Genomic DNA, 9,802 nt, shown 5'->3' with positions numbered 1-9,802 from the left:
CATGTGAATAAATTAAGTGTATTGAGTTTATATGGTTGATAAGAAGTGTATGAGCAAAGAAAGTGTGCTGTGGTGGCATGCCAGAGGAGGTAACGGGTAACCGGCAATCGAAATTAGCTAGATACACACTTGAATCAATAGCGATGTAGCATCCCGCTATTGTGAGGTGAGTAGGGGGTGTCGATTTTAAAATCTCCATGCTATATATATTGAATTACATTAGTAAACATTGATGGTTTTCTTAAGTGTAATTGTGGATAGCATGAGCTCTTAGTCTTGTTAGGCAATTTTAAAACGGGTTTACAATGATTTATGTATTGCTATTGTGGAAAGTATGAGTTGGTAGAAACTATAGGAAGTTTGTGGTTGCAAAATTATTTTGTAAGGAGTTTTGGATATAACTATAGATAAACCATATATGTAAAGAGTTTTAGAAAAACGGGAGGAAAACAAGCCTTTCACAAGTTTACATCAATTCTGTGCCTTGTATGTTTGTGTGATATGCATAGCTAAATGCATTTGCTAAATGATTTAAAATCCAGGTTTTGAGCTCCAGTTTTATTTCGATCTTTGTACAAGTGATTACACCATGCCATTTAACTTGAAAAGTAATTTCAAAGGGGTTATCAAACCTTGATTTCAAATGATTAAAAGGAAAAGCCTTGGAAAAACTTGATTTGGTTTTAAAAATGATTTGATAAACCGAGAGAGTCGAGAGTAGGTCGGCTATCACTTCGGTTAAGTGTGACCCTTGTACTTAAGTGAGCTCTAGCTAGAGAACCTTTAGGTCACCGACGGAATATTAGACATGATTGGGGCCATAGTTTGTGATATACGTGGCAAGGTCACGGGTTGTTATATGTGGGTAGGCCATAATTGATATTCGCAGTTACGACCACATGATTCTCTAATGTCAGCCAACATCATTAAGACTGCCATCGCTATGGGGATTCGGTCAAGTAGAGCTCCCAGATGTTATTACATGGAAGTGGGTTCACGGGTGATTATGATACTTACCTACTTGAAAGCCTTGTGAGTTTTCGATGCATACTCTTTCGCATGGTGGAGAGTTGAGATTTCTTTGCAGCTCCCTTGGTTTGAATAAAAGCTTTCAGTGCTTACTTGATGATCATGAGAGGTTTTACGTGGTCGCACACTTTGATTTCTTTACATGCCACATATTTTGGGAGCATGCTTACTTTATATCGTTATTCATATTTGTATGGCAAGCAATGTTTTTGATGTTTGAACTCAATTTCATAGCATTGTTTTTGGCACCATTTTGCCAAGTGAAATATTATATTATGATTTACGTCTTTATTTTTTTTTACAAGCCACAAATATCCTACTTATGATTTGGTTTCTTAAGAATACAATTTAATATTCCAGTTTTTATTATTCAACTTATCTACCTTATGCTTGTTTCCCATCTATACCTTGCTCACGGAGCCGATGATCACTGAGTCTATGAGACTTGCCCCTTTATTTCCCTTTTGCAGATAGTGATCAGCCTAGCGTGCAGACATCGGCATTTTCAATCCATCACGGATAAGTAAAGGCATCTCATAGCATTTTATTCTGAGTCGCTCCACTGCTAGAGGTCGAATTGTCATAGCGTAATTTGTTATGAAATTAGACAATAGTGTCAATACGATTGTACATTTAGAGATTATAAATCTTGATGTATTATTTTTTTATGATAATGTGGAATGAAAGTTTAGTCAATTTATTAAGATTATTGATCAATTCTTATCACAAGAGTTTTACGGGTCAAAGTTATTTCATAGATTGATAGCATGAATATGAAGTAATAGCTAACATTTTAAGTAAGGCTTGTTCGGCACTTGACGGGTTCTCCTGTGAGACTCGAACATCGGTAGCGATTGAAGAGTGATCATTACAACCTTTTTCAAAGGATTTCATAAGAAGATAGCAAGCAGTTATTCTAAAGAATTGGAGTCAAGAACAAAGCAAGAAAGGAAGAAAGGTTGAGAACGATTCAAGGTCAAAAGCTTCAACATTTGTTTATTTCTCTATTTTTATGTTCTTTTATTTTATTTGACTTAGATTCATGGCTAAATTTCTTTGAATAATGTTTTACTTAAATATCATGAACTAATTTACTTTTCTAGGATTATGGTGGATTTCATTGTGTAATTTAAATATCGGTTTCTTTTTTATTTATTATGACTAGGTATAGTTTTGCTTATTTAAATATGTTTTTAATGCTTTTAATTGTTTGATCAACAATTAACTGATTTATGAATCTAATTGAGACTCGACAAAGAGATTTTAGATTGAATTAAGATTTAAATAGTGTATGTTCACTTCACTTAGGTGATCTGATTCTTGATTTAAGTAGTTATATGCCAATTTCCATACATAGCCAAATTAAGATACTAGCTTAATGAACTTATTTAATTGATTCCTATAGATATATAGTGACCTAATTCAGCTAAGTATTTGTGCAAGCATGACGATGAAGACTTGTACATAGCTTTGGATTTTAAGTTAGTAAAACCTCCCATGAATATAAATAATAAAAGAAGTTGGTATTAGATGGAGTGTTGAATGAACCCATAATCTTGGGTTTAATCTATTACCTTTCTCAAGTGATATTTTAGTTTTGTTAATTATTTATTGTTTGCTTTAATTTAGTTTTAGTTAATTCTGTAAAAAATTTAGTTACTTGAATAAGATTAGTTTGTAATAATTTTAGTACTTAATGAAGATTTAGGAGCAAATCTCTGTGGGGTACGATTCTAGGCTTACTGTCTATATTACTTGTTCGATATGTATACTTGTTGTGTACTAAATCAAAAATAAAGACACAAGAGGAAAGGCTGAGAATGGACAAAATGCCATATGCTTCAACTATTGGGTTCACCATGTATGCCATGTTTTGTACTAGACCAGATATGGTGCATGCTTTGAGTGACACAAGCAAATACCGACTAAATCTAGGTGAGAGTCACTAAATTGTTGTGAAAATATCCTTAAATACTTACGAAGAACTAAGGATGTTTTCTTGGTCTATACAGAGGTCGAGCTCTAAGTTAAAAGATATGGAGATGTTGCATTCCCTTCTGATAAGGATGATGAAAAATTGCAAAGTAGGTTTATATCTACCTTAAATGGCAGTGCAATTGGCAAGAAAAGTTCCAAGAAAGTAACAACTATAGATTCTAGAACTGAGGCTAAATACATCTTTGCATCTAAGGTAGCAAAAGAGGGAGTTTGGATTAAGAAGTTCATAATTGAACTTGATGATGTTCCTAGCATTGTTGATCTTGTAACTTTGTATTGTGACAACAATGGAGCCATTGTGCAAGCAAAGAAACTAAGGTCTCATCAATAGTCCAAATATGTATTGCAGCGTTATACTTTAATCAGGGAGATCATTAAGAGATGTGATATTAATAAAGAGAGAGTACCCACGGAAGACAACTTCGTTGACCCTTTGACTAAAGTTATATCCTAGCAAAAACATGATTGCCGCATGTAAGGCTTTGGTATTAGATACATAGGTGATTGGCTTTAGTGTTATTGAGAGATTATTAGTGTAAGCCCTACAACCTAATCAGTTTTGTGCTTGTAAAACACTACATTAATTAGTTATATGTCATGCTAAATACATTAGAGATATTTTATATATGTGTGAGATATTTCTTTATCCATGAGTTTATTTATAAAGAGTTGTGAGAGACTTATTTTGATAAAGTCCTTAGAACATAACCGCTAGACCTTTCAATATGGGCTGGGCCTGACTATGGGTTAAAAAAGTATGGGTTAGGTTGGGCTAGCTCATTTTTTAAATGGGCTATCAAAATCCCAACCCAGCCCACCCCTTGCTAGCCCTTGGGTTGGGCTAGGCCAGGCCACTTTTTTTCAAAAAAAAATTAATTTTACAATTTTACCGAACAAACTCTCTATCAATAAATTGTTTCATAATTTAATTCATAAGTTGAATAATAAAAACATGTTAAAACAAATAAATTACACCAAACATAAATAAGAAAATAAATTACACTAAACATAAATAAAGTTTCAATCATTAACATAAACTATAATCCCATCAACATAAGTACATAACCAAATAAATAGAAACTTCAAGATTCATTTATGTCTTCCTCAATCCTCATCCTTAAGTAAAACATTTGACTCTTGTTTAGACAACAATGATGTCTTAAGGTCTGAATCATTATCATTTAATATTCATTGTCATAAAAGAAAATGAGATAGTGAGTTTCAATCTTAGCTAAAATTATCAATTTGACAAGAAAAAATTAAAGATATTAAAATATATACAATAAACAATATCATCAGTAGCTAAAGAAAAGTCATGCCACCAATTTTTCGTGCAAGCTAGCATTTGAACATTTTCATGGAGGAGGGAACTTCTAAACTTGGTGAGAATATGGCCACCAATACTAAAAGCAAACTTTGATGCTACCGTAGTAATCGGAATGCTTATTACATCCCATGTCATAATTGAAAGATTAGGAAAGCGCTTAGTATTGTCCTTCCAATAACTAAGCACATCCAAGTCTTCAAACACTTCATAATCAAGCTTTGCCTTATCTAAATAAACACCCAACTCAGACTTTCCATCAATAGAAATTGTTTCATTTTGAAACGTTTTAAACTCCTACAATTCTTACATACATAGACAAAAAAAAGCAATTATCAAAACATAAGTAAAGTAACATAAATTCTCAAGTAATAAAATGTTAGAAAGACATAAAACTTACATTAAAGATCTTTGATCCTTTAGGTTTAGTTCCCCCTTCAGTTTGCTTAGGCAAATTACTTATTGAGTGAGAAGAAATACTAGATGATGCACAAGTGTTGCTTGCATATTCTTCAAAGAACTTGTACAACTTTGTCTTAACATTTTCTAACTTTCCATGACAAGCAGAAGTGTCAATCTTAAAATAGCAAAATTTTAAGAAATCAAGCTTCAACCTCAGGTCAAGAATACACCTAAGCATTTGGTTCATTAGTTGGTGCATAATTCCCCTACTTAAAAGCTAGGGTTCAAATCCCCCTTCCCCCAATTATAAAAATAAAAAAACCTTGAGTCAAGAATAGCTCCAAATACAAGCACTACACTATAATCCTTCCAATACTTGTCAAATTTCATTTTCATGCTTTGAGACATATCTTTGATAACCTTATCTTCACTATGTGGATTCAATTTTCCAAACTTCATGAAATACAAGTTGGAAGCTAGATAAGATAAACCGGATATCAAGTTTGTGGTCTCATGAAAGGGCTCCAAGAATTCACAAATTATCATTGCTCTCCCGCATTCCTCATCGAATGGATTATATTTATAAGTTCTATTATAAAATTGGAGACTAACAAAAGCTTTTTGATATTTGATTGCAGTTTTAAGCATCGAATATGTTGAATTCCATCTAGTTGACACATCTAAATGTAACCCAACACATACATCAATGCCAACTTGTTGAACACATTCTTGAAACTTTTTCATCCTCCCATCTGATGCCTTTACATACTTCACACTCTCTTTAATTTTAAATAATACTTCATTGACTACTTTCAAGCCCTCTTGAATAATAAGATTGAATATATGAGCACAACAATACGCATGAAAAAATTCACCATCACAAATCAAGCTATTTTGCAAATGAAGGTGGCCTTTCAAGACAACTTGCATGTTATCATTAGCAAAAGCATTATCTAATGTAAGGGAGAAAAGTTTTTTATCTATTCCTTATTCTTTCAAACAATCAAACACAGTGGTAGCTAATTCAACTCCAGTGTGTGGAGGAGGCATATGACAAAAGTTAAGTAACTTGCTACATAACTTCCAATTTTCATTCACAAAGTGAGTAGTCAAACAAATATAACCTTCAGAAGTAGATGATGTCCGTACATCAGACGTTAAACAAATTCTATTAGGTACCTTGGCCATAGCTTGTTTAAGTTTATCTTTTTATCTCAAATGAATCCTCTGGACATCAAATATAATAGTGTTTCTAGAATGCATCACCATATCTGGATTTACATATTGAGCCCAAGCTCTAATCTTATTATATTCAACAAAAGCATAAGGAAAGTCATGCTTAATTATAGCTTCAGCAAGCATGTCATGTGAAATCCCAGGATCAAATTTTCTAGCCTTTACTTTCCCTTCATGATCCATAACCATATGATGTGGATTAAACTATGAAATAAATTTACAAGCATCAATGTGACGATGCAAATGTGAAGTGCCATAATTAGAGCCACTAGGTTTAGGACCAACCTTATACTTTATTTTACAACCATTACAAGTTGCCCTTTCTACTCTATCTTGCTTTTTACCTGTTTTAGTAAAATAACTCCAAACATTTGAAGTTTCTTTTTTTGCCCTCTTACTCAATTGTTCAAATTTAGATATATGGGATTGGGCAGGAATTTCATCCTCATTCAAAATTGTTACATCATCATCTAAATTTACACAATTTTCAATTGATTGATCCATCATCATTACCTTTAAATAACATAAACATGAATAATAAATATTAAAAATTTACACCAATGAACAACAATATTTATTTATATATGATTAAATAAAATAAACAAAGAGAGAAAAGAATAGAAATTAAAAGTGGTTCCAAATATTTATGGGTTAGGAGGGCCAAATCAAAACAAAGCATCTCCCTCATCTCTATATTTATGGGTTAGGACAAGTTGTGAAAGAAATAAACAAAAATTGCAAAAACCCTACAATTCAAGTGGGAATTAAATGTGGAAACAAAAGGAGTAACAAATAATGACAAATATTTCACGTACTAAAAGTCTAAAACATGTGAAATAATATCTTACTAAAAAATATTTTATGTACTAAAAAAGATGACAAGTGCTTGTTTAAGGAAGAGGATATACTTACTACAACGAATGCTGGGAGTGAGAAACTATGGCTTATCAGCTTCTCTTAAGTTTAGGGGGAGTGTTATTGATCTATAGTAAAAAAAGTGAAAGATATCTAAAGGTGTTGTCTTTGTTAGAGATATGCAAGGTAACACAAATTTCAATCAAAAGTTATTATATTGCTATTGCTGGCATATTAATAATAAAGATAAATGGCATCTTAACCGATGCTCATAATTACTCCTCAACAAGGCATTAATTTGTTAACTAGACCTTTGAACAATTAAATTGTTGTTTTCTCACACAAATTTGGGCAAAAATGAGACCCATACACAAGACCAAAAACACCCCACAAGACCTGTAACAAAACTAGATGAAGACCATCCTACCCAGCTATCACTTTACATAAACCACATTATGCTACAACCTCAACACAATTATTAATTATAATTATTAATTTATCTTTTCAAAAAAAATGTGAAATAATGATACTATACAACAAATTCCAATAGGTAATTAGAATTTCTTTTGAAAGGCAGCTAATTAGAACAATTAATCATCACTTCCTTAGATCTAAATTAAAAAACTGTAGGATAATCCCTAACCAATCTTCAATTGCCCAAAATAAAAAGAAGAAAAGTGAAAATAGCAACAGTCAATAGATAAAGCATATATAAAGGAGAAAACAAAAAAAATACTAAATCATAAAAAAAAGAGAGAAACATACCTCAAAATAACATTTTTGGCAAAGAATTATAAAAGAGGAACAGATCATTTAAAATCTGAAAGTATTGACCTTAAAAATTCAAAAGATAGATAAATAGAAAGAAAGAAACAAAAGGAAGGAAAAAAAAATGCAAACATGCAATGATGAAGAATTGAAGATGGTACCAAACTAGCAGTAAGTGAAAGAAGAAAAGGGGAAAAATGGGGAGGTAGAGTGAGTTGGGCTAATTGGCAAAGCAAAAAGAAGAAAGGGAATTGGACCAGCTGGTGGACAAGGCCATTTAAAAGATTATTTTTTTCTTTTGGCCCATTGGGCTGGCCCGACCTAGCCAGAGCAGCCCAATATTCAAATGGGATGAACTATCTAGGCCCAATTTTAATATGGGCTTGAAAATTTTTAATCCAATCCATCCCATTTTTAATAAAAAATCGGTCAACCCAATGGGCGAGGCACATTTTGATAGGTCTAATAATGGCCTTGCAAAGAAATTATAATGGTTATAATAATAAGAATCTTATGCATCAAAGCTCTATTCCTAAATATGTTTCTGGTCATTGTATTGTCAAGAATAAAGGCATTGATAATTGTCAAAGATTGGTATATGCTAAGCTTCTTTAATTTAAAAGTAAGCAACCGATCTCATAGGTTGAAGTATGTGAGATACTTAGGGATAGTATATGGGTGCTTGTTAAGGAACAAGTTCACTAAACATGACCCATTTGAGAGTTCCATTTGGTATTTCACTTAAGCGTTTATGAAAATGCTTTCATGTGTTAGTAGTGTAAGTAATTCTTAAGCTTATGATATCGAATCATCTTGTATGTGAATTGTCATACTTTGACTTCACCCCCTACAAGTTTGAAGGCAACTAGATGCCGAAATAAGGTGTTTACAGGTATGGTATAAAGCATGCAAAGATGAATGAATACTCTAGAGAGAATTCATCATCAAAAAGTGATTTGAAGGGGACATATCTTATTTGCTTCTAACTTATGTTAACTAAAAGTCCTTGACCAAGACAATTTTGATAAGTCAATATAGAAGCTACAAGACTAATATGGACATGCTAGAAAGTAGACACTAAGTCAGACTTTTTATCTTTCGGGGATATATAATGAAAGGATCAAATTACATTGATATACTGTACACTAAAAGGTTGGTCAAACCATATTGACTCTTTTGACATTTAGGTGGTCATGATGTATTGCTAGATACTGCTCATGATCTATAAATGTAAATATAAATTCTTAATTGAATTGATTTATATTTATTGTCAAAATGTTGAGGACCTAATGGGTCACACACAATAAGATGACAATGTGAAATTAAAATGGGACTGGTATTAATTGAAATTAAGAGTTTCCAATATGGACTTCATTAAATTGTTTAATTAAATGGAAGGATTAAAATGCAATAAACCAAAAGTTGGATCAGCATTTTAACCTAACTATAAATACCTTTTATATGTGTTTCGCGCTGTGTAAGATAGAAGTGCGGAAAGACAACAATAAAATAAAAGAGAAAAACGTAGGCCTTAGGCGTTACTTTTTTAAGAAAAACTTTTCTTGTCTTCTTTTAAAGCCAAAAACAAATAATCTTTAAGAGGTGAGACTTTTCAGAAAATGTTGGCCACTAGCATAGCATCACGGCACCACAAAATAGCAAACTAGTGTAGGTTTTTCAATTGACATTTTTATGGACCACCATTGGAGGTTGAACACATGGATAGCTTTGGTTTGCGACAACTGGGCTTTGGTATATAATCAAGTAAAGCAATTTTGACACGTGATTTTTGGAAATCACTTCTTGAGGTATATCTTTTAACATATGTTTGTTTATATTTGCTTTTAACCTATAAATAAGGCAACAAAAGTGGTCCTAGGTTGGTTTCAGTTTTGTATATTTATATTTCACTATGTTATATGAATGTGGTTTCTCCTTCGAGCTTGTCAAAACCCTTCAATATACACTCCCTTACTGAGTATTAGATAACTCACCTCCTCTGTTTGTACCATGTGAAGATAAATAGGCCACAGAACTTGTGTGGCTAGTGTCATCCTTTGACAAACAAATTGTGGCATTTGGTAGGCTTCCTATTTGATGGGTCCACTCCACTAAGTCTGTGATGTGATAGCTTCCATTTTGGTTTTGGATTCCCAACCTTGTGTACTTGGGATTTGTATAGGCACAATG

The sequence above is a fragment of the Theobroma umbraticum genome, unplaced genomic scaffold (genome assembly GCF_002168275.2).
Source record: "Theobroma umbraticum cultivar Fairchild unplaced genomic scaffold, ASM216827v3 scaffold_115.0, whole genome shotgun sequence".
NCBI lineage: Eukaryota > Viridiplantae > Streptophyta > Magnoliopsida > Malvales > Malvaceae > Theobroma > Theobroma umbraticum.
Note: the sequence above shows the minus strand (reverse complement) of the source record.